This window comes from Macrobrachium rosenbergii, unplaced genomic scaffold (genome assembly GCF_040412425.1).
Source record: "Macrobrachium rosenbergii isolate ZJJX-2024 unplaced genomic scaffold, ASM4041242v1 171, whole genome shotgun sequence".
NCBI classification, from domain to species: domain Eukaryota; kingdom Metazoa; phylum Arthropoda; class Malacostraca; order Decapoda; family Palaemonidae; genus Macrobrachium; species Macrobrachium rosenbergii.
This window is the reverse complement of record NW_027100729.1, coordinates 3796096-3822997: the sequence shown is the minus strand read 5'-3', so window position 1 is coordinate 3822997 and position 26902 is coordinate 3796096. Positions and strand designations below refer to the sequence as shown.

The 26902-nt window shown below is 45.7% G+C and overlaps 1 pseudogene; it reads right to left on the bottom strand.

Annotated features, from left to right (window-relative positions):
* Positions 1–26575, bottom strand: part of LOC136838175 (zinc finger protein 420-like) — an 80183-nt pseudogene extending 53608 nt beyond the window's left edge.
* Positions 26576–26902: the final 327 nt, after the last annotated feature.

Here is a 26902-nt window from a genome sequence, read left to right as displayed (position 1 = left end):
AACATACAACGTCTTATCATATTTACTTGTAGATTTAAGAGACTTTAAAGATACTTAAACTGGCTTACTCACTGCTGGCTTTACAGAGAGAGAGAGCAGCAGAGAGAGTAGCAGAGAGATATAGAGAAAGAGAGAAAGAAAGACACACAGGACATAGTATGGTGAGGCAGAGGCAGGCTTAGAATATACCCATTGCTACTCTGGCATTGTGATTTGATTTAGAATGTGTGAAACAGAGATCAAAGCAATCATAAGGCATGTTCTAGGAAACTCACATAACAGGACTATTTTTATTAAGATCACTGCTGCTCCTCTGCCCCTGTCCCTTGCCTTCTGTGACATCGAAGGACCCCTGCAAAATAACGAAGACGCAAATTTTCTCGATGTCATTTCAGACTGACGCCAGAGACGAGATGCGAAGGGAAACGATTACCTCTTCTGCCTGTCTGTCCAGGGCCCAAAGACTGAATCTCAGCCAAAAGGATCCACAGTTATTTTCTGATAGAGACCACATGTTCTGCTTCCTCATAATACATAGACATTGTGTCTATCAATGCAATATGTCAAAAGACGTAGTTTTTAACCCATCTTCTTTCTTTGATTATCTACAATAAGAGACCGATAGATCAAATTCTGTATGAATGCTTTGTTAATTATATTATTTATCAATAAAATAACTGATTTACAACAGAAATATGATTTCATTGTATTTATTACATTTTACTGTAGTTCATTATATAATAATTTATTATTAACCTATAAATAAAAAATAAGCTTCATATTTTATGATACACTTTACGGTACCTGGAAACTTATTAGGCTACGGTAGAAAATGTCAGTACATCGCCAAAATGCTTCATAAATTACATTTATATAAAAACTAAATTTATATTAAATAATGTCATAAATTATATTCATTACATTGTGATAACGAAATAAGTTATAAAACATAATTATTAACCGAAAAAATGACTCAAATAAAGGACCTAATCGTCTGGGTGGAAAGTGGTCGAGTGAGTGTAAACAAACAAATGATGGTGTCGTCGAATAAAGGTCCCGAGATCAACAGAACTCAATCACTTCACCGGAAATATTGACTGATTGATCGGGAATTGAGGTCAAACGAGGTAACCAATGATTGAGGTTGAATTCTCGAGTTAAAATTGTGTGAAATTTGAGTTTTTGAGTTGGAATATGGTTGAATGAAGAGAGGCATTGTGGGTCTTCTTGACTCCTCCTACATGAGACGATTGCCAATGTTCATTAACTGCTATTTAAAGCGTTAATTACGCTAGTTTTCCCTTATTTCGTTTCTTATATAACGCTGAAGGTTAAATCGATGCTCTGCACATTTCTCTTTTCTCCTCAAGGGTTATTCTTGATACAAGAAGAGGTTTTTCAGGTTTGGCTCATGTGAACTGTTCCAGCAATGCGAACAGGTATGAGAGAGAGAGAGAGAGAGAGAGAGAGAGAGAGAGAGAGAGAGAGAGAGAGAGAGAGAGAGAGAGAGAGAGAGAGAGAGAGAATTTCAACTGTAATTCTTATACATTTATTCAGTAAACATTGTACAGTTTGGTTTTTCATTATGTACAGTACAGTACTGTAGAGTATTATGTACTGCTTATAAGACATATATACAGGAGCATACCACTAATCCGGCATCATTGGGACCTAGAAGGTGCCTGGATTAAACATTTATTAGGCTAGAATACATTTAGAAACTCAGTAGCTACTGTAAGTATCTCATCCTAGAATTAAAATATCCCATAAATCAGTACAAGTTATTAATAAAGAAAGATACTATCAAATACAGGTAGTGCTCGAGTTACCATAATTCGACTTACCATAGGGTTAGCAATTAATACCGATACGAAAAATATTTAGATATAATTTTAGGATTTCAAGCAAGAGGGCGCAGGCAGCTTATAGAGAGACCAACTTTTTTCCTCCATCTCTTATTCCATCTTCTAGTTAAAAAGGTAAAAGAGAATGAAAAAAGTATTGTTAGTAACGTTATACTCTTGCGTAAATGCATACAGCCATAAACAACCGAACGGGAAACTGTTGTTTTGCTAATAATCGTCCTGGATAACAACTGTTATGCTTGTATTTCAACCATCCTACAGTTAAACAATTACTGTAGTTATGTTACAAATGACGTTAAGTACAGTACAATAGGACTGATATATTTTTACACTATAACCTCATTCGCTTTGGAGAAAGATTGGCAAGTGAAATATACTGCTGTGCAGTAACTTTATGCTGTAAATTGTAGCTGAAGCTGAGGAAGCAATGTCTGCTAATGACTATAAATTATCGTGCATCGGCAACATGGATGAAACTTGACCATAAATAAAATTGGAGAGAATGTATTTTAATCAAAACTACTGGGCATGAAAGAATACAAATTACTGCTGTTTTCACGCCGATAAAAGATAAATACGTAAAGCTCGTATTATGATGAATTCAAGAGAAAATAGCGAACGGAATCTTGATTTTTTTCTTACACAAAAAAAACATGCCCCTACAACGGCCAGCCACGATTCGCGAACGTCAAGACAATAACGAAAAATAGCTAAATTAATTTCACAATGAAACGTATTTAAGTTATATTTCGATTTAAAAACATTTTGTATAACAAAAATATCCTTGTCCCAAATAAAAAAAAAAGTATCTATTCATTTACGTTTACTAGAAGCAAGAAAAGCTCTCTGAACTGAGTTGAATGCAGCAAAATAAACACCGCTGCTATCGGTTCCAAAACAAAACATTGATGGCAATTTATACAAAAAGCAATATGAGAATATACGCAATTGGATACAATGTAGTAAAGCATAATCTTTAAAAGATTCATGAAAAAGATGTACATTCGTTATGTTGATGTTTGTATAATACCGTTAATATGTGAATAGAGTTTAGTATAATGTAGGCTAGGCCACTGCATGTAGTCATACGATATACCAGCGTAGCCAAAAAGACAGTAATAAATGTAAAAATGGAACAGCAAAAGCATGCCTGTAAGCTTACAAACACTTCCAGTTTGCTGAGGCAGCACACTGCCCCACCAAATCGGGTTGCCTTTCAAGCGAGCTTAGTTAGCGAGCTTACCCAGGAAATTTGAAAATTAGTGCGGAAACGAAATTACTGTAGCTGAAATTTGTGCCGGATTACTACTGTTCCGACTACTGATTGCTTGGATTAGTGATGGTCAACCTGTAGTACAAAATTGTGTCACAAAACAGGAAAACAAATAAGGTACAAAAATTATAATTCTTCATATAATTAATTATTTGACACAGTGCTTCCTACTGTTAAAGTCAGCTTATATCTTGCAATCTTCAAAAGATTGACAAAAATTTTAAAAATGACGCTTGGCTGCTAATCCTCTCTATATGACTGTCTCTGTCATCACCTGTTTCCTTCAGGTGGCGTTGGAATGTTTAGGTTCTGTCAGCATTCTTCATGACCACCACTAAGATGTGGGAGGTTGGTGAGTTTCCTCTTTAACAGTAGATAAGAATCCAACAACATTTTATCATGAAAATTCTCCTTATTTGGAATGAATCTCCTCTTAACTGTCTCAAAGACCTTATGAGATCCGTGAGGTCCTTGCCTCCCGACACGTCAATATTTCTGTGACGGAAGATCCTAAGAAGCAAGCATGCTGCGGTATCCCTTGATGGTTGATACTGCTAGGTTTCCTTGGGTTTTTAAATGCAATAGAAAATCTGCCAGTTGAGTTAGAGAGGTACTGGAAGAGGAAATGTTATTATTTCTGCACCATTCCCTGAATACGTCCCACTTTGATTGGTACAATTTGAGTGTGGACGTTCTCCTCGCTCTCATGATGGCTCTTGCAGCTTCCCTTGAAAAGCCCTTCGCTCTTGCCAGTTTTTCGATAGTCGAAAGGCAGTTAGGTTGAGAGCGAGGAGATTTTGATGGTATCTCTCTATATGTGGCTGTCTGAGTAGATCGTTCCGACAAGGTAACGACCTGGGGGTGTCTACTAGCCACTCCATCACCTCTGTGATCCATGGTCTCATGGGCCAAAATGGAGCTATCAGGGTCATGCGGGCGTCGTTCAACTCCCTGAACTTCTTCATGACTCTGTCTAGGATCTTGAATGGAGGAAAATTTAATAAATGTCTAGTCCCTCCCAATTCATGAGGAAGGCGTCACTGCCACTGCTTCCTGGTCTGGGACTGGAGAGCAGTAGACTGGTAACCTCTTCGTTCTCTGTGTCGCAAAGAGGTCTATTGACAGTTCTCTCCCACAGATTCCAAAGCCTGTTGCACACCTCGTGATGTAAGGTCCATTCTGTCGTGAGAACCTGTCTTCCTCTGCTGAGAGATCCACTCTGACGTTTTTCTCCCCTCTATAAAGCGGGTGATCAGAGTTAAGTTGTTCGCTTCTGCCCACAACAGGAGATCTTTTGCTGCCTCGTAAAGGGAAAATTTGAACAGAGTGCCACCCTGTTTCTTGATGTAGGCCAACGCTGTGGTGTTGTCTGGACCTGTACAATCTTGTTCTGGACCTTCTCTGAAAGTGGACTAGTGCAAGATGAATGGCCACCAGTTCCTTGACATTTATATGCCATTTCTTCTAATGGTTCTCCCACAGACCTGAGATCTCGCCCTTCCCCAGCGTTGCACCCCATCCCATGTCCGATGCGTCTGAATACAACACTAGGTCAGGTTCTTCTGTTGAAGTTCAAGGCCTTTTTGTAGTTTGTTGGGGTCATTCCACCAACTCAAATGATTTTTGATTCCCAGAGGATCGGAATCCACGTCTCTAGATCTTGGTCTCTTTTCCAATAGCTTGACAGATGGAACTGAAGTGGACGTAGATGTAGTCTTCCCAGGGAGACGAATTGTTCGATCGAGGAGAGGGTCCCCAGCAGACTCATCCACTCCCTTGCCGAACAGGTCCATCTCCTTAAAAAGAGCTTCACTTTTCTAAGCAATGCAGAATGCGTTTCGGGGCTGGAAAAGCCCGAAAAACCACTGACTGAATTCTCATCCCCAGGTATATGATGTCTTGTGAAGGCGTTAGCTGTGATTTGGCTAGATTTACTACCAGTCCTAACTGTTGCGTCAAATTCATTGTCACTTGTAGATCCTCCAGACACTTTGCTTGTGATCTGGCTCTGATTAGCCAGTCGTCCAGGTACATCGATATCCGTATCCCTTTTAGATGTAACCAGCAAGCTACGTTCGATGCCACTCGTGAGAAAACGTAAGGAGCCGTGTTTAGTCCAAAACAAAGTGCTCTGAACTGATAAGTTGTCCCGAGATACACAAACCTCAGATATTTTCTGTAGTTTGGGTGAATTGGTACGTGAAAATACGCATCCTGTAGGTCTATCGAAACCATCCAGTCTCCTTGTCTGGTGCCTGCTAGGACTGACGCAGATGTCTCCATAGCAAACTTGACTTTGCTTACGTACTTGTTCAATGGACTTACGTCCAGAACTGGTCTCCAAGCCCCCGAGTTCTTGGGTACCAGAAAAAGTCTGTTGTAAAAACCCTCTGACGAGAGGTCCTTTACCTCTTCTATTGCTGATTTTGATAGCATCTGGGTCACCTGTTCTTGAAGAGCTGCTGCTTTGCTCCCCAAGTAAGTAGCTGTCAACTCTAACGGTTCTGGTGAAAGAGGAGGCTTCCTTAGGAAGGGGATCTTGTATCTTTCCTTCAAAAATTCGACTGTCCAGTCGTCCACTCCCCTTTGGCTCCACTCTTGCCAGAAGTGGGATAATCTGGCTCCCACTTGTGTCTGGAGGATGTTGTGATCATTTCCTTGGTTTGGGTTGTTGCTTGGGGTTCTTACGAGTTGTCCTCCAGCAGCCATTCTCTGACTTCCTCTCGAAAGGGCTCTCCCACGAAAGGGCTGACGCGGGAGGAGGAGCTTCCTTCTCCTTCCTGGCTAAAAAGTTTGCCGGAAGAACTTTCCTAGCAGTCCTTGTGATCAGATCTTGCGTTGATTGTTGCGCAAGGGCTGCTGATAAATCTTAACCAGCTCTGAAGGGAAGAGCTGTTTAGATAAGGGAGCATACAACAGTTCAGATTTCTGAGCTATAGTCACTCCAGAAGACACGAACGAACACAGCATAGCTCGTTTCTTGATAACACCTGCTGTGAAAAGGGCAGAAAATTCGACCGTCCCGTCCCTCACGGCTTTATCGAGACAGGCAATAAGGTGCATTTGCGTGTCATTCTTCTCATCTGTGACCTCTGCGAGAGCTGCGAGAGTCCAGTCCATCAAGCTGAAGACTTCAATTGTTCTGAAGACGCCCTTCAGCAAATGGGTCCAACTCCGAAGTGGACCACAAAACCTTGGCTTTAGTCATGGCTGTTCTCCGTGAAGAGTCAACGAGTCTGGAGAAGTCCCCTTGGGAGGAGGCAGGAACTCCCAAACCGAGAGCTTCCCAGTCTCGTACCACACGCTGGATCTAGAAGCCAATCTTGTCGGGGAAAAGAAAAGTTTGTCCTTCCTTGTTCCTTCTTCTTCAAAATCCAATCATTCAGTGTCGAAAAAGCTTTCTTCACTGATTTGGCAACACTGTCTTCTTGAATGAAGAAGACTTTGGGGTCTACCCATCAAAAAAACTGCGAGGAGGACTCTGAGGTACGGCCTGTTGAAAATCATTGGGAAATAAGTCAGCCAATAGAGTAAGTAGTCTCTCCAGATCTGCAGCATGAAGAGTTTCTTGAGTCTCCTCCTCCGAGATCTCTTCCAAAGGATTCGCTATATCCGATGTCGAGCGAGAGGGGAATCATGTGTAACATCCTGCTTGCGTGCGTCACGCATGCGTCCAACTTGCTGCGAGGGAGCGTCACGATCCTTGTCACCTCCCGTCACGCTTGTGCGGCTTGCTGCGAGGAAGCGTCTATGAGCGCTGCAACCTGCAGCGAACCCGCGTCTTGCTTGTTGTTAGCGTCTTGCTGTCCTAACTCCTGTCTTACCCTCTTCTTGGGTCTGTTGGCATCCTTAGGTTCCTTCCCGTGTGGTTCTTCTCTTAGCCCTTGCGACTTGTAAGAGTCAAAAAGAGACGCAAGGGACTGCTGAACTTCTGACAAAAACTTGACTTGTGGTGCCGCTTGCTGCTGGGAAACAACTGGAGATGGCACTGCACGAACTTCTACAACTTCGGAGACTTTGGCTGGGATCTTACGAGGATGAGGTGGTGACGCCGCTTGCGACACGCCCCAATCTGGGGGCGGGGAGAAGCGTGAACTGAAGTAATGTACACGTCTTCTTCCTCCGACGAGTTATGCGTCTTATGCCTCTGTTTAGGCGCGGAAACGCCGTCTTCTTCCGATAGGAATCTCTCAGGAGAGCTCCATTTGCTGCAAGAGGGTTGTTGGAGCGTGATGGGGGACCTGCGTCTCTTGAGAGGTCTTTTATCTTGAGATCGACGCCAACCACGTCTGGGTCTAGCGTCATCCGAAGATGAAGAACATGTCCTCATCTCACCTTTCCTGCGGCGAGGGGGAGCGTCCTGGGATGCGTCAACAGGATCGCTCGAGGGGACGTCCGCTCGTTGTTCAACTTCTCTCACCTCCCTTAGCCTGTCGGCGTTCCTTCTCCCAGGGGTTGGGGAGCATGGAAGAGGCCTAGGGCTAGGAGCGTGACAGAAACGAACGGACGCACCCTCCACTGCACTAACACTGTCACCGAACTTTCGTTGTAAACTATGCACTGGCCCCCACATCACTTCCCTATCCGAAGTAAGGGATTGCACTGAAACTCCCAAGGCAGAAATAGCATTCATAATATCCTTTAAAGACGGATTACTTACCTCCGCTCAAGAGGATCGGGTACTAAAGCCTTAGGGCTAGGATCAGGAATATTAGAATCAGACAAGTTAGAAAGGACTTGACTATCAGAAGGCCTAGCTGACAGAACACTCGAAGATCTAGCTCTCCTAATTCTGTCCTTCTCCAATCGCTGAACATAGCGATCATACTCTCTCCACTCTCTCTCAGACAAACGTTCACACTCCTTACATCTATCATCAAATGTACACACATGACCTCTGCATTTCTTACATACAGTGTGGGGATCAAGAGCAGCCTTTGGAAGCCGGGTCTTGCATCCCCTCACACACATGCTAACAACAGAGTCAGCCATCTTGAGAATCCAAAAGCAAGTTCAAAAAACAGTCTAAATCGGAAACCGACAAACTTAGTTATCAGAGTGAAAGACAAATCCAAGGAAAACCAACATCAGCGAAAGCCATAAATGAAAAAACCAAATAATGGGTACTTCACCAATTGTAGACAAAGCAAACCAAAAATAGAGCGAATTTCCAACGTGTTGCTAGAACGACGGCAGGGAATTTCTGAGGACAATTGGGAATGGTTCCAGGTACCTGGTAGAGGGCGCTCAGGTATGGCCACCTGACCATCTATCGCGATTGCCGCGAATTTTGAATTTCTCCGTGCCGTGAATCGGCGATAAAGCTAATGAATCTTTCAAGCAAATTATGGATAAAGCTATATATATGTAACTACCAGGGAAGTTAGATATTTAAATATATGACACTCATTCCAGTGTCATTTTAAATCAGATTACTGTATTTGTACTTTGTGGTATATTAACATTTAAAACAAAGGCTCAAGTAGCAAGCTGAAATCTGCCAAAAATGTCAGTCAGTGCATCATGAATAACTCACAGACTGGGTATTAACCAATGCGTTTGTCTCATTAAGTGACTGAAGATTCAATATAGCTTATATTAAATACTAGGTACATGTAATTTATATATGTGCTTCCCTTTAATATCACTTACCTAAAGTATGTTATTGAGGAAAATCAGCACGACACTGAAGAAAACACGTTCCTTCGCAGATCACCAGAGATCATCCGTAACAACAGAGGTTATCTGTGGCAAAGAGATGTGATCTCCATTAGCACATAAACATTTTCTATACACAATACAGTACCAATGAGATTGTACACTAAGCACTTGCAGATTCAATGCAAATGTGAGACTAATGCAGTGCAAAACGTGTGTGAAAAATGTCATTTTTCCCATTCCTGTCTTCTGTGTCCCTGTATGAACCTGCAAACACAAGTTCTGTACAGGTTCAGTTTTAAGTCCTGTTAATGTTCTGGGTACTTCCACATTAATATGAAAAAAATTAGCTAAAAATATAAAATCTGCCATTTAGACTTCCTGGGTTACAGAGCCTTTAGAAATCACTGTGGCCTATAGCCTAAAAACCTTACCATAAGACTTTCAATCATTTATATAACATCTGCCATTTAGACTGTCTTGGACAGGTTACAGTAGCTGATGCTATACAGTCTACAGAGTACAGGCATCCTGTAGCCTACAGTAATGAGACCCTGTAGAAGCCTATAGTCTAAACTTAACATTAACCTATGACCTGTAAATTATTAAGATGTTATAAAAAATACATTCATTAAGACAGTCTTAACCTTAAAGTGGGCCAGACTAAGCTATAGCCTACAGTCTACAGGCTGAAAACCTATGTAACAAGACCCCATAAAGGCTAATGCTTCTGTCTGTTTCCACAAGGCCTATCACCATACTGTAGCCTAGTGTACTTTTGTTTGACTGTACCATAACTCTATACATTAGTTAATTATAAAATTATAATTAAAAATATTTTAATGATAAAATAAATATTTTGTTAAAATATACTTGTTCACCTGGCTGGCAGATATATATATAGCTGTATTCTCTGATAGTCCGACAGAATTTCAAAACTTACGACACACGCAGTGGGAGATCAGGTGGTTAGTACCCATTCCCGCCGCTGGGAGGCGGGTATCAGGAACCATTCCCATTTTCTATTCAGATTTTCTAGTGCCACTGTCTCCTGAGGGGAGGTGGGCGGGCACTATGAATATATATATATCTGCCAGGTAAGTATGAACAAACTTTATTTTATCATTAAAATATCATTTTGTTCATGAGACTTACCTGTCAGATATATATATAGCTGAATACCACCATTGGAGGTGGGTACAGACAGAATAGGATTTAGGAAAAACAAATACATGTAGGTGAAAGATACCTTGGTTCCTTACCTGTTAGCATAGCTGACTTCGTGATTACTGTCACCCAAGTCCTGCTTCTGCTTTACTAGAGTCTCCAGCAAGGGTGTGACCTGTATAGCTGGTGAGTTCTAGATGATCTGTCAACGGGGCGTGACCACAATGTGACTAGACCATATTGACCATACAATGAGGGCAAACGAAGTAATAACCAACCACCTGACCAAGCCTAACTAAGTTAGGATAACCATAACTAAAGCTAACGACTGGGAAGTCCGCACTGGCCGACCCAACAACCATAAAAACAAAAACACCAACAACCATAAAAACACTATCCAACCATTTTCTATAGGATAGGATGAGTGTCATCCCCTGCCCCCAGGATCGTATCTGCGAAACGTATGGTCCTAGCGAGAAGCAGTTCTCATATGTCGTCTTCACATCTCTCAGGTAGTGTGAAGCGAACACAGAGTTGCTTCGCCAAAATGTGGCACCCAGAATGTTACTGAGTGACATATTCTTCTGAAAAGCCACTGAAGTAGCAATGGCTCTCACCTCGTGAGCATTGACTTTCAGAAGTTTAAAATCAGTGTCTTGACAGCATGAAATGGGCTTCTTTAATCGTGCTTCTCAGAAAGAAAGCCAGAGCATTCTTAGACATAGGTAAGTCCGGTCTCTTTCTGAACACCATAAATTATCCGAGGGACCTCGACTTTCCTTCGTCTTGTCTAAGTAGACTTTGAGAGCCCTAACAGGGCAAAGGACTCTCTCTGGCTCTTGAATTAGAATTTCAGCCAAACCCTTAATTTCAAAGCTCTTGGGCCAAGGGTTAGACGGGTTCTCATTTTTAGCTAAAAACAAGGGCTTAAAGAACAAACTGCATTATGTCCTTTAAAGCCTATATGTCTTACTGAAAGGCTTGAACTCACTAACCCTCTTTGCAGTTGCTAGAGCAGTTAGAAAAATAGTCTTTCTAGTAATGTTCCTCAATGAAGCAGAACGAAGAGGGTTCAAAAACTGGACATCAGGAACCGTTTTAGAACTACATCCAAATTCCAAGAAGGAGTCCTTTGCCAAGGCACCTTCAAGGTTTCAAAAGATCTAAATAGATCGTGAAGGTCTTTGTTGTTAGACAGATCCAAGTTTCTATGCCTAAAAACAGATGATAGCATACTCCTATATCCCTTGATGGTCGGGACTGCTAGTTTGACTTCACTCCTCAGAAAAAAGAGGAAGTCTGCTATCTGGCTCACAGAGGTCGTGGTAGAGGAAATGCCCTTCTTTCTACACCATCTCCTAAAGACGGTCCACTTCGATTGGTACAAATTACTGGAAGAGAGTCTTCTGGCTCTGGCAATAGCTCTTTGCCACTGGTCTAGAAAAACCTCTCGCTCTGGCCAGTTTCTCGATAGTCTGAATGCAGTCAGACTCAGAGCGGGAGGTTTTTTTGTGGTACCTCTCGAAGTGGGGTTGTCTGAGTAGATCGACTCTCATGGGCAGTGTTCTTGGAAAGTCCACTAGGAAGGACATGACCTCTGTGAACCATTCCCTCAAAGGCCAAAACGGGGCGATTAACGTCATCCTTGTCCCTTCCGACGCCGCAAACTTCCTGATGACTTCTCCGAGATTTTGAAGGGGAAAGGCATACACGTCCATCCCCTTCCAATCCCAGAGAAGAGCATCTACTGAGAGAGCTCCTGGGTCGAGAACAGGGGAGCAGTAAAGAGGAAGTCTCTTCGTCTTGGAAGTTGCAAAGAGATCTACCAATGGACGTCCCCAAAGCTTCCACAGTCCCTGACACACCTCTTGGTGCAGGGTCCATTCGGTCGGCAGCAGTTGTCATTGCCGACTTAGAAGATCCGCACGGACGTTCTCGACCCTGCAACAAACCTTGTGAGGATCGTAATATTCGGGCCTGAGCCCACAGAAGGATGTCCTTTGCTAAGGCGAACAGGGACCGAGAGTGAGTTCCTCCCTGTTTCTTGAGGTAAGACAGGGCCGTGGTGTTGTCCGAGTTGATCTGGACAACTCGGTTCTGAAACTTCGTCCCTCGAAGAAAAGAAGGGCCAACTGAATCGCCCCCAATTCTTTGAGGATTTATGTGCCAGGACACCTGTTCCCCTCTCCAGGTGCCCGACACTTCCCCTCCCCCCTTCTAGTGTGTTGCTCCCCATCCCGAGATGGACGCGTCGGAAAACAACACTAGGTCGGGGTTCTGAAGTTTGAGAGAAAGGCCTTCTGCCAACTTTGATGGATCGAGCCACCACCTTAGGTGATCTTTCACCTTTGGAGAGATCTTCAGAGAAACTCCTCAGATTCTCCTTGTCCTGCCAGTTCTCTGCAAGGAAGAACTGAAGCGGTCTGAGATGCAGTCTCCCCAGGGAAACAAACTTCTCCAGCGATGAAATGGTCCCCAGCAGACTCATCCATTCCCTCACCGAGCATGTTTCTTTCCTCAGGAAGGCTGAAACTTTGTCTAAACACTGTTGTTGTCTTTCTTGAGACGGAAAAGCTCGAAAAGCCACTGAATCCATCTGAATCCCCAGATAAACGATGGACTGAGTCAGGGATCAGATGGGACTTTTCGAAATTCACCAGAAGTCCCAGGGACTTCGTCAAGTTCAAAAGTCGTGTGAAGATCCTCCAGACACCTTTCATTGACGAGGCTCAAATGAGCCAATCGTCCAAATAAAGAGAGATCTTATTCCTGCCAAGGTGAAGCCATCTCGCAACATTCCTCATCAAAACCGTGAAAACCATAGGAGCTGTGCTGAGCCCGAAGCAGAGAGCCCTGAACTGGAATACCTGTCCCCCCAGGACAAATCTCAGGTACTTCCTCGACTGAGGATGTATGGGGACGTGAAAATAGGCGTCCTGGAGATCCAGAGAAACCATCCAGTCGCCTGGTCTTAGGCTCCCATAACCGACTGGGACGTCTCCATTATGAACTTTTCCTTCAGAACAAAATGGTTCAACCTGCTGACGTCCAGGACTGGTCTCCATCCCCCGACTGCTTTGGGACCAGAAACAGCCTGTTGTAAAAGCCTGGGGATTGTAAATCCAGAGACCTGCTCCACAGCTCTCTTCTCGAGCATTTGCTCGAGCAGGTCGAAAAGAATCTGCTGCTTCTCCTGCTGATAGGATGGCGACAGATCCTATGGGCGTTGTGCATAACGGAGGTAAGACGAGGAATGGGATCTTGTATCCTTTCTCGATGACTTGAGGGACCAGTTGTCCGTCCCTCTCTCTCTCCAGGCTCTTGCAAAAACAGAAAGAAGCCTGGCTCCTACTGGTGTCTGAAGGTCCAAGGAGTCATTTCTTGCCCCTGGGCTTAGAAGGGGCTCTACCTCTGGAGGACCTCTTCCTCGAAAGGACGATCTAGAGGAGGAAGCTCCTCCACGAAAGGGCTTCTGAATCTTGGAAGCCTGCCCAAGGGAAGAAGTCGAAGGGACTGCTGGACGTCTGGAAGACTGGGCCAGGAGGTCCTGAGTAGCCTTCTCTTTGCAAAGCTGGCGGCCAGATCCTTGACTAAGGACTGGGGAAAAGATGGCTAGAAAGAGGGGCGAACAACAACTCTGCCTTCTGAGAAAGGAGAAACCGACTTTGCCGTGAAGTTGCAGTAAATGCCTCTCTTCTTTAAAAGGCCCATTGTACAGAAGTGGGCAGCCAGTTCTTCCAGCCATCCCTAACCGGCCTTGTCCATGCAAGATAGGACACGCTGGAACAAATCTCCCAGAATAATGGAGTCAGGGCTACGAGTCTGCAAGTCCAAGGCTCCCAGGCACCAGTCCAAAAGTTAAAACTTCCAATGTCCTGAAAAGGCCTTTCAGATGGTGATCCGTCTCAGACAAAGTCCAGGACACCTTCGCTGAAGAAAGGAGAGACCTTCTGGGGCGTCCACAAGGCTGGCAAAGTCCCTTGGGAAGAGGAAGGAACTCTCCAACCAACCTCCTCTCCTGTCTCATACCAAATTCCTGCTTTTCCACTCAATCTTGATGGAGGCAGGCAAAAGAAGTCTTGCACTGGGCCTTCCTGGAGTCCATCCACTCCTGAACCTTCTTAAAGGCCCTCTTGGTAGAGAGAGACGTAGCCATCTTCACAAAACCAGAAGATTTTCTGATTTAGACGAGGTTAACTGCGAGGGGAGGGCGAGGGCAGAAGGTTGAAACTTGTCCCCAAACAAGTCCTTCAGCAGCCTAGTCAAAACTTGGTAGTCTGAAGAAGCTGAAGAAGAGAGGACTGATCCTCAACTGCAGGTTCCGACTCACTAGACACCTCTCCTTCTTCAACAGGAACAACCAGAAGGGGCAGGAGAAGACCCGGGAGGTGAAGCCCTTGCAGACCAACACGCAAAGGGACTTCTGCTTGGAAGAAGTCCGAGAGAAGGACAGAAAAGTCTCGGGCAGAAACTATCTGCAGAAAGCTCTGAAGTCCCTGAATGCTTCTTGACGAGCGATCCTGAAAGCGTCCTGGTGAGAAAAGGAGCGGCGTCCTGGCGTCATGCGACCTTGCAAGAGCGTCCTGATGAGAGCAGCAAGGGAGCGTCTTGCCGAACGCAGCAAGGGAGGCGTCTTGCCGAGCAGCCAGGGAGGCGTCATGCCGAGCAGCAAGGGAGAGCGTCTTGTCGAGCAGCAAGGGAGGCGTCTTGCCGAGCAGCATGAGGCGTCATGCTTAGCAGCATGAGAGCATCATGGCATGAAGCGTCCTGGCGAAAGCAGAGGAGCGTCGTCGTAACGAGGCGTCAAGCCTGAGCATGAAGAGCGTCAGAAAGCGGGAAATTGCGATCCCTGCGAGACCAGTAAAGCGCTGAGCAACAGGACTTCTAGAGGGCGGCGAAGCATGAGATGATGACGAGCGAGGAGAGAGGAGAAGGGGACCTTTGGACCTCTTGATCAGGCAGCCGGGAATCCTTCCGGCGACGACGCTGCTCAGTCTCCTTCTGGGCCATTAAGCGAAGCCAATTGCCTCTGCATGTCTAGCAGAAAGCTTCTTGTAGGAGAAGACTCCTCCTCAGGAGAGAGGGCTGATCCTGTGAGAAGATGAGGGGCGAGGGGGACGCCTTCTTCCTTCTCACAGGGGCAGCAACAGCTTTCTTCCTGGAGCGACGGGGCGCTCAAAAGCGTCATCCTCCGATGAAATCCTGGTCCTCTTCTGCGGCAGGATGGTGTCAAAATTCCATTCAGAAGAAGCAAGAGCGTCACGAGAAAGAGGGGCGTGAAGCGTCCTCCTTCTTTGAAGCTTCTCTTCAAAGGGCGAGAGTCCTCCGAGATTTCCACCCCGACACGGGGAGGAGGAACGCCTCGGGGGACGAGAAGCAATCCTTAAGGATTCGTGGCGAGCACGATCCTTGGCAGCCTGGGAAGCGTCATCAGGACTTGCGAAGGGACGCCAGATCGGTGGGGAAGTCCCGTAACCCTCTTGCGGCTTTCGACTTGCCCATTCCCTGAGTCCTGGGAGTCCGACAGAGGTCTAGGCCTAGAGGCATTATAGGGCCAATCTGACGCCCCTCCACAACACTAGGGGACAGACACTATCACTGCACTTCACAGCACTTTGAAGAGCGAGCATTTTAGACTTCCAAGGAACGGATGGAAGACATAATAACCGCCAGGGCATCACCTTCCGCAGACACAACCCCAGGGCTCAGGGCAACACCACAGGGTTAGGAAGAACTAAGTCTACAGGAGGGTTAACAGGTGAAAAATTACCCTGACCCTGACTCCTACCACTTCTGGAGGAAGACCTCCTGATCCTATCTCGCTCTAACTTTCTCACATAGGAATCATAAATCCTCCAACTAGCATCAGGCAAAGATTCACACTCCTTGCATCGGTCATTCAACAAACAAACATGCCCTCTACACCTCATGCATACAGTGTGAGGATCTACCGAAATTTTTCGGTAGCCTCACCTTACACTCTTGCACACGGCAAACTCTAAACTAGAAGAACTAGATTCAGACATCTTAATCCAAAGAAAAAACAAAGCCAAAATCAAAAACAGTCCACAATTGCGTATGCCTATCCACAAGTCCAAAGTCAAAAAACCAAAAGACAAACAAATACTCAAGTGACAACCAAGTTTCGAAATCCAACGACGGAGGTACTGAAAACAGGTGTTGACAGTACCGGCGACAGAGAAAATCTGAATAGAAAATGGGAATGGTTCCTGATACCCGCCTCCCAGCGGCGGGGAATGGGTACTAACCACCTGATCTCCCACTGCGTGTGTCGTAAGTTTTGAAATTCTGTCAGACTATCAGAGAATACAGCTATATATATATCTGACAGGTAAGTCTCATGAACAAATAACAATTTTTAAAGTAAATTGTATTTTTCCTAACTATACAAACCTGAGGTCCTTTACATTAGGAGATACTTTCAGGCGTAGGCTGAAATATACAGTTAAACTCTTGAACAAGGTGGTTAGGCAAAAGTAATACCTCAAGGTAAAGACATCACAGATACCCGCCTGCCAAAGGATGTAAACATTCCAGTTTGCCTTTCTGTGCCCAGGTACAGATTGAGGGGTGGCATGAGGTGGGCATAAAGTGTAAAGGACCTTTTGTATAGTTAGGAAAAATACAATTTACTTTAAAAATTGTTATTTGTTCCGACACAATATACAAACCCTCGGTCCTTTACATTAGAGACTCACTGATTGGAGGGAGGAATCTGAGAAAGTCTCTCTGAACTGACTGGAGTTCACCACCTTGTCTTCCCTTCCTGGTCGTGAGAGCGAGGAAGGGAAAAACTATTTCTGACAAAAGATCAGGTTGTAAGAAACGCAGGATCAGTTGTCAGACTTCTGGGTCCCATTGCATGAAAGAGGAAACAAAACTTCATTTAAAGTAGGCTGGGAAGAATTTGACGTCGGATGACAATAAGGCAAATACAAGCATTGGGTTGTCTCATAGTCATGGTCTCCTTTCCTCCCCTTGCAAGAGGAAGGAGTGGGGTTGTTCTATTAACCTGAACAGAAATAGAACAGGAGCTCCTGTTATGTGCTTATCTGCCTCGATCGCCAGGTCCAGCTTGTAACATGTCCGCTCCTGCCCGTGGGAAGAGAGCCAGGATGGGGAGAAAGAAGAGAGGCCAGTCACTCAACCTCCATTCTCCCCATCACAGCCGTACAACATAGGCGAGATGCAATCCTGTCCTCGTTAGGGGAGCTGGATAAGCTACACAACTTGTTGAGCAGCCACCACAGGACCCAAGGAAAAAGTGTCCAGGACTTGTGTGCAACATCCCGCAGGTAGAAGGAGGTGAAGGTAGTCTGTTGGGACCACACACCCCCTTCAGCTCCTGTGGTACCGACATATTCTTCCGGAATGCGAGGGATGGACCAAGCCATCGACTTTGTGAGCTCTCGGGTGAAAGGTACCGGTATCGTCGTCATCAGCTGCCAAGTTAGCCTCCTTGATCGCTTCACTTTTCAGGAGGAAGATGTGTCCTTAGACACTTCTTCCTTGGGAGAGACAGTACTGGCAAAAACGTTGACGACATCCAGGTTAGGAATGTCAAACCTTTTGGAAAGTACCACAGCTCCCAATAGGACAGAGTAACGAATGATCTGGATCATCGATACAAAGTCCAAGGAGGAGGGGAACAAGAAGGACTCGAACCCGACAGTCGATGCCAATGGATTTGGAGTCCACCTGAACTGACATCCGAGAAGGATGATCCCCACCCTGTTCTTCCATCTTCTACGCCAAAGCCAGGGTAAGATGAGAGATGGACCCAAGAGGGCATATCTCTATCCGACGACTCTCGTAGGGCGAGTGCAGAGCACGGACAGGAACCCTAAATGAAGAATGCATGCCACCCAGGAAACATTCCCTGGGACAGCATGACTGAAGAAGCTTCTCGTCCGTAGCTAACTCTGACTAAGGAGACAAAGATTAGGCTACTTCAGATAGAAGACTAGGTCGCAAGGGCCTACATTCTTCAAAACTGAAAGAGAGAAAGCAGCCCTGGGGGAGGAAGACGAGGAAGTCCAGACTTGACCAGCGACTCTCACCAGGGAAGAAGTTCCGACAACGACACCACCAGCGAAGACGGATCCAGTCCCTGGGACAGTGTTGCACAGGACTTCAAGGAATATCCAGCTATATCCGTTGCCACTCAGCGAAAAGCCTGTGCTTGCAAGGAAAGCTGGAAAGTCTCCCAGTCCTGAACACACAGGGATGTACTGCCTCAAGAACCGCTTCTTGTGTAGCTGCACAGGAGGATGGGTCAATGCCAAATTCTTCTCCATGCCTCGGCAATCAGGTCGGAAGAAGGGAAGTCTTTGTATTTGTCTGTAACTCGGGGTGAGCAATGTTTGTAACCCCTAGCGAAACCAAATACGGAGGGAAAAAACGTTGATATCGAGTTTTCACCAAAAAGACAGCATGCCTCAACAGAGCGGCCCCTGGTCTGGTATGAGGAGAGTCGAGAAAACACTACTGACTTGTGTGCAGGGAGGCAACAGAAGGACGGTAGGGATTTCTCAGTCCAGCAGTCTCTGTATGAGTCTTCGTGAAGAAAGAGTGAGCAGCATGTTCTGTCCCGATCACTCAAACCCCAGGCCAGGCTTGCCTACCAATACATCCCCACCAGGGATGCATCTGGTTAATTGAGCTGTCGAGTGTGCAATAGAACAACACTCGAGTACCTTCAAATGTCGAGATAAAACAGGGGAAAAAACGATTGCCTCCTGTTTGTCGACAAATGTCACTACTGTGGTTTTATTGTTCAATGAAACCAGTGAGTGCCCTGCAAAACCCATCCTGGATTCTCGGACTGCCAAAAGGCTGCCCCTGAGCCCAGGACGGTGAAACGGAAGGTACTAATCATCTCGGTCGCACAAATTCAAGACAAGGTCTTTACCAGTGTGCTCCTATTCCTCAATCTGTGAATCTGTGAGTAGACACAAGATTTGAGGGAAATATGAAAAGCATATTCGAAGGTTCCTATAATCAAGCATTAGCCTAACTCTTTCCTCATACCTCGAAGAGGAAAGAAAGAAAAAAAGAAGACTTCCATTTTCCACCATGGGGAAGCTTCTGCAAGATGACAGGGAACCGAGACAATTAGCTCTAGCCGGTTGGCATTTCCCGAATTGGGAGCACGGGAGAGGTGGTGGGATGAGAGATCGATGGAAAGAATTGCCGAGACCTAAGGGAAATAGATACTTCTCCTGAAGGAATCCATTCCCAGGTCTTGGCAATGTTGCTGCCAGCTCCAGAGACTCGATAAGCATCATTTTGTCCTGGCATCAGCAGTTGCAATCTTCTGAAGCCTAGGACTTCTTAGCTAAGGAGTTGAGGTGGGCTGGCTTGAACCCAAGGTCGAGTTGAAAAGACTAAGACCCAAAATTCTTGGCCATTGCCCAAAGGACAAGGCAGTGCCCTGGTGGGAACCTTGATTACCCACGGTATCTGGCAAATCTCTGAAAGAAAAGGCAGAACCAAGTAAAGGGTCGTTCCCAAGGGTCGGAGCCAACTCGGGACTTCGAAACTGGAGATCCGAATTGGGACAAAGTCCTTCTTCTTAGCACCAGAATTGCCAAAAAACTGTGTCAGCAAGACCCTGGAGGCAAGAAGAAGGTTCATATTCTGCCGAGGCAGGGGTGGAAAGTTTGGTGTTTCTACCTGAATTAACTCCATCGAAGAAAAGAATCCATCAGGTCGAGAACGCTTTCTCGGAAGACAGGACTGCTGGCGGTCCCTGACATTCTCGGCCCCTCTCGGAAACTGCAAGGGTTGCAAGTGATGAAGGTTATTCATTGGGGAGCCGCGGTCCTGTCCCAGGGATCCTCGCGCTCACAAATCAGCGCAAGTTCCCGAAAATGGTCAACACGGGCGAAGTCGTGCTTGAAGAGGAAGACCCATCGCTGTTCCGATGTGAAACCCCTGTACTTCTCCCCCTGGAGGGAGACCTTGACAGATCCCATGAAACCCTCCTCAGCTACCTGGTTATATAAACGAGAGATCGGGGACCGATACCCAAAGCACGCCAGGCAGCCGAACTCTGAAAGAAAATTTCGTCCGGAGCTCTCTCTGTCCGTCTCCTCACTCTCCAACCGAAAGGAGAGAGAGAACAGGTGAGGAGAAAAGAGTAGCCCTACCTGTCCTGCCAGAATGATAAGCAGGAGAGGCGGACCGTGAGCAATAATCAACCGAAGGAGATTACTGCCACACGGGAAAAGAAGAGCACCTATGCCGTGGCAAAGTGCTTTCCTGGGAAGAGCAAAAAGTTCACTCGAACATAGGCGAAACCGAATCGGAAAAACCGAGTAGGGCGAGCCGAGCCGAGGGATCACGACTCTGCCGCGATCCAGCTGGTCGGTATGCGGCAGACTGGGAGGCAGGCGAGACGGGGCGAGCCGAAACGAGCCAAGCCAGTCTGGCAAGCCGAGTCAAGTCGAGCCGAGCCAGTCTGGCAAGCCGAGTCGAGTCGAGCCGAGCCAGTCTGGCAAGCCAAGTCGAGCCGAGCCAGAGCCAGACTCATAACTGGGCAGGCCAGACTCGTCTGCTGTGAACAATTGCTAGTTTCCCGAACTCTAAACTCCTTCAGAGGCCGAGACCGAGGCCGGGCCCTCGAGAAGAAGGTTCACCAGGGTGAATTCTGTGTCTGCTATCTTGCATGCTCGAACCCTAAAGTTCGAGACACAAGAACTGAAGCCCACTCCTCCGAGCAACCGAAGCAGCTGGCGGGCAGAATGGATGACACCTGGCGTCAACCACCGCACCTGGGTGTCCATGAAGAAACCTGGGTGTCAGCATGACCAGACACCTGGGTGTCCCGGCAGTACCATGCACTGGGTGTCCATCTTGAACCAACACATGGGCGTCCGGCAACCAGACACCTGGGTGTCTACCTGGCCATCCACAACCAGACACCTGGGTGTCTCGGCAAAAAGACACCTGGGTGTCTACCTGGGCGTCCCGGCAACCAGACACCTGGGTTTGGGTGGCTCGGCAGACATTTTCAACATAGTTCTCTCCTCTGCCTCTCCTCTAAGGAGGCGCTCGTGATTCATAGAATTCTTCAAGCTACCCACTGGAGACTTCCGAAAATCGGGGAGGCGGCTGCTTGTTACCTAATAGATTAAAAGAGCCAAGCACAGAACCAGTCTTAGATGCAGACTTCCAAGACTGGCAACCAGGTCTGGCCTCGAGGGCGTATCACTGCTGCCCAGTGGCATGATAAACGCAAGATCCCACAGGAAAATGCGAATGCGAATCTGAGGGGCCAACTTGTCTTCGGAGGAGAGTCAGTCCCTTAGAAGTCCAAGCTTAGCAGGACTCCCAAAGTGAATCTCTTCCTTGCTTCTTCTGGTGTTCGAACCGAAGAGGATCGAGACACCAGGCTGAGTGCCCCGACCGAGCACTGGCAAACACTGGGAGGCGCTTGGGTGCTGGCAGGAAGAGGAACCGAGACACCTGGGTGCCTCGGCCCTTTCTCTCGCACTGCTCCCGAACTGGGCCCAGGAAAATCTCTCCAGACCAGATCGGGATACTCGATATTCCATAGAATCTCGAGCACTCCACCGGCTCCTCTGGGCCTAAAGCAGCCCCCATCTTAGAGGCGGAACCTCTAAGACTCAGGGAACTGCAACGCAAACTGAGGTCTGCGGGCAACACAGCATCCCGTCTCTTCAAACACAAAAAACCACGGCTATGGCTATAAAGAGTTTTCCAAACCCGAAGGTCGGGAAGAGCCAACGAGAGACCCACTGCCTCCTCGGAAGGAGGCAGTCCCTAGATGTCCAAGGGCATCAAGGGAAGAAGCAGCATCCTTCCTTCGGCCGATGGAGGTCTGTCCGATTCTCGGGACCTCCAGGACCTCGGGAGAGGAAGGGAAGACTCCCCAGAAGACTGAAATCGAAGATAAGATGAAGAAGACGGCGGGCTACTTCCACAGGACAGCTTCCTTCATCTCCACTCCCACATCTTCTACAGGATGGTCAACACGAAACATCGTAACCTCCAGGGTAGTCCGGCAGGAACACAACGGAAGTGCCAGGACACCACCACCAGGAGAAGCATGATCAGGACAGCTGATGCAGGAGCTACGGTCAGCAGTTCGGAGGGCAGGAGCTACTGCAACGGCCAGGAACATCACCTCAACAGGACCACTTCCTAAATCTTCACCTGACATCTTCTACAGGATGGCGGACATGGAAGTGGTTCCTCTGGGGCAGCTGGCAGGAACACAACAGAAGCGGACCGGGCACGACCTCAACAGAAGCAGCAGGAATGATCAGGACAGCCGATGCAGGAGCTCGGCAAAGGTTCGGAGAGCAGGAGCTATGCAACGGCCAGGAACGTCACTTCCACAAGGCCACTTCCTTCCCTTCACGCCCGCGTCTTCTACAGGATGGCTGACAACCTCTAACCTCAGGGCAGCTGGCAGGAACACAACGGATGCTGGCCCAAGAGCAACGATCACTAGGAGAAGAAGCGGGCACGATCAGGACATCCGATGCAGGAGCTAAGTTAGCGGTTCGGAAGGCAGGAGCTACTGCAACGGACAGAAATGTCATTGAAAGTCACCAGCAGCGACAGGAGCGATCAGGGCGGCTGCGGCAGGAGACCAGGAGAGCAGCCCAGAGACTGTTGTCGAGTTGACAAGAGCATAACACAGGGAACAGCAGGAGCAGATGGACCACAGATACGCAGGAAGCATTGCAACAGCATACATGAAAACCAGCAATGACAGCGATCGATCTACATCGAGCGGGAACAGAGTCAGAAGCGATCGCGACGTGGCTAATATGTCATCTAATCAGGTATTGTGGTCGATCCCGAAGCAACACTGAATGAATGTCCTTCTTGCTTCATGCAAGATATTCTTTGATATATCCAGCCAACTACTGCTGTGTCTGCAATGCTCACTGTCAACCTGAAAGAAAAAACAAAGATGATTAGTAAATGGAGGCTCATCCGCTACAAGGGGAACTGCCCTACGCAGCAAGGATGAGGAGGTACTCTAGGAGGAGGTGCCCGATCGCTGCCCCCCCCCCGTCTTCACCCGACGAGCGAGCGAAGAGGGCAAAGGAGAGAGATCTACTAAGGGGAAGAACCTACAAGGAAGAGAAAAATGGACAGAGGGGAGGCCACCAAGGGCGCCTGAACCGCGAGAACTTATCGACGACACCCAGCAACCTCCACTCGGCCCTGTCATTTCTCTAAGCACAGGCGAGACAACACTCAGCATAAGTAGGAAGAAATTAGTGATGCCCCTTACACACGGAGGCGGAAGCCCAAGAAGGGACTAATCTTACGTCCCGATGGATGTAGGGGGTGAAGATATTGCGTCCCAAACTATATCTCCGAAAGTACAGGGGCGCCTTCAGTATTTAGATGGGCTGCTGGAAGAGAAGCATTACCACTTGTTTACGCTTCTCCAGGTAAGCCCTTGGCCGTCAAACCCAAGACAGGAAAGCCTATCAAAGTTATCAAATCGTGGGTTTGTATTAATAAATATCAAACACACAACAATATATAAACACAAAAACAGAAAGATCCCACTGGGATAATAAGAGCTTAACGAGTCAGGCGGAGAGAACGAAATCACGTCAGCAACGCATGACGGCCGAAAGCAAACTGGAATGTTTACATCCGGGCAGGCGGGTATATATCCCCGCCTACCTGGAAGTAGTTACTGCCTAACCACCTTGCTCAAGAGTTTAACGGCCGTTTCCAGCCTACGCCTGAAAGTAATCCGTAATGTAAAGAACCGAGGGTTTGTATATTGTGTCGGAACAACTGTTATTTTGCTAATAACCGAATCGCATAACAACTGTTTTACAGTACTTGTATTTCAATCATCGTACAGTTAAACAATTACCACAGTTAAGTTAAAAATGGGTTAAGAGTACTGATATCTTTTACACTAGCACCCTTGATCCGCTTTGGAGAAAAGATCGGCAAGGAAATATACTGCAGTAAATTTAGCTGCACGTTGTAGCTGAAGCTGAAAAAACAATGTTCAAGCTGCTAATGACTATAAATTATCAGGCAACATGGATGAAACTCGACCGGAAATAAAATTGGGTAGTATTTTAATCAAAATTACTGGGCATGAAAGATCACATATTACTGCTGTTTTCACGAGGATAAAATAAATCACGTGCAGCTCAATAGTATGATGATAAAATCAAGAAATTAAAGTGACTTCGGAATCTTGATTTTTTTACAGCAAAACAAACATGCCCCAAACTGCCAGCCACCAGGTCATCTATTAACGAAAAAAATAGCTAAATTAATTTCACAACAAGACATATTTAAGTTACATTTTGACTTAAAAACACTTCATTGATAGGTATCATTGTCCCATATAATATAAATAATGTATCTAGAATTCATTTCCCACTGCTAACTAGAAGCAAGAAATGCACTTTGAACTTATTTAATGTAAAGTAAATCAGAAGGCGTCATCAATTCCCAAACCAAAACATTTGATACTATGATCAAAGGGAGTGATTTATAATGCAAAAGCAATATAAGAATATTTACATTTATACAGTGTAGTAAGACATCAACTTTTAAAACAGATCCATGGAAAAGATGCACATTTTATTTTGATGTTTGTATAATCATCACAAACACACGCACAAATGAAAATAGAATAAAAAAGTAAAATGTAACTAACTACCATATGTGATATAGGCAAAATGCAGGGTTCCAGGAAGGTTTGTTATTCAATTTCTCATTTATAACTTATCAAATCATTCTGCATTGAACTTGCAAATTAGCTGAGGGTTTACTATACCATAGGAACAACTGGTATAAAGTTTACTGTGTACCCTTTTAGGCTGAGCATTCCAACCATTGCTCAAGAGTTTAAGATGGTACTGAAAGTAATTCCTAGTGTAAAGGACTGAGGGCTTGTATATCGATTGGAAACAAACGATGCTTTTTGGAACCAACCATGAGAGGGAAGAAACACATCTTCATCACACGACAAACGTCCAAAAGGCAAAATTTGAATAGAGAATTGGAGTCCGGGCAGGGGGACTCTTAATATAAATCCCAAAGTTAACAACCTTGTTTGAGAGTTCAATGGTAGTTTCCAACTCATGCCTGTAAGTCTTTCCTAAGTTCAGGATCAATGGTTTGTATATCATTCAGAACAAAGGTTTTGTACTTGTGTAGGATCAAAGAAGTTTCCTGGAAAAGTGCTTTGAAATAAACCTCATTTAAAACCCATTTTCGTTCAGTCTTTGGTTGTTTTAAGCCATTTGGGTTCAGTAAGGGTTAGGCTACTAAAAGCCTCCTCATTATTTATGTAACTTTCTTTTTCAGTTGCCCAAAAAGTCCAGGTGAGACGGCGGTGGAGTTGTGTGCAGGTTCTGCTCAGTCCGAATGTTACCTCTGGAAGGATGCGGGGGAGGGGGGGGTGCCTAGCATGGTGTCCTGGGGTAGGTTAGGTTAGGATGCATCCCTTATGAAGCATCTCTGATTTCCTTGTAATGAAGGAACAACCCTCGACGGGAGTGGGGTGGGTGGGTGGTGTGGGTGGGGGTGGGGGGCAATTAGCAAAATCACAACCAAAAATCATAACAAAATTGTTAACAGCCCCATTATTGCAGCCATAGCCTACCCCACACCTCTGAGCCTAACCCAAACAGGGCCTGAGAAGGCTACAAATTGCCTAAACGAAGAAACAGTTCAAATCGATCAAAAAGGCCTAAATAAGTAAGGTCTGACCTTTGTAACCTTGACCTTCAGGAGACGAGAAATGCCTAACTGAATTTAATCACATTTAGCCCACCTCAAAACCCCAAATTTAACGCAATTTCTAAATCACGAATTTAACTTCAAGCATCGATTTAACCTTCAGCGTTATATAAAGAAACGAAATAAGGAAAGCAACGTAATTAACGCTTTAAATAACGGTTAATGAACATTGGCAATCGTCTCCTTAGGAGGAGTCAAGAGACCCACAATGCCTCTCTTCATTCAACCATATTTAACTCAAAAACTCAAATTTCACACAATTTTTAACTCACGAATTCAACCTCAATCATTGATTTACCTCGTTTGACCTCCAATTCGATCACTCAGTCAATATTTCCGGTCGAAATTGATTGATTTCTGTTGATCTCCGGGACAACTATTCGACGACACCATCATTTGTTTGTTTACACTCACTCGACCACTTTCCACCCAAGACGATTAGCTCCTTTATTTGAGTCCTTTTTCGGTTATTAATTATGTTTTATAACATTTTAGATTCATAAAAAGGTAATAAATGTAATTATATGACATTATTTTAATATAAAGTTTAGTTTTTTACTTATAAATGTAATTTATGAAGCATTTTTGGCGATATTCTTATTTTCTACCGTAGCTAATAAGTATCTTCTTCTTCCCAGCTTGTTCCCATTTATATATGGGGTCGCCGTTTCCATCTATTTCTATCCTGTGCTTCTGCCTCATCAATTCCCTTCTCCCCTCACACAGTCCTTCCATCTCTTTCTTGGTCTCCCTCTTCTTCTTCTTCTTCCCTGGACCTCCATCCCCATAGTATGTCTACCAGCGTGGTCCTCATCTCTCCTCAACATTATTTCAGATTTCTTTATGTACCTTGTAAAGTTCCCACTCAACGCGTTCTCTACAATGAACATCCCGTTTTCTGCGGTGCCTTCACATCGACCTGGGGTCGGCGAAAAGACATATTTACCACCATATTTGTAAATTCTATTTCATCGTCTTTCCAAATAATCATGCTTTATGTGCATGTAACGATGTATTTTTTGACTCATCAGACATTATCCAGATCAATGTGTTTTTGTATGAACTTGTCCTGTTTTGTGGAGAAATAGTTTGACCATGCTCAGTCACCTGTAAATTTTTGTACCATTTCTGGTAAATCGCTTTAGGC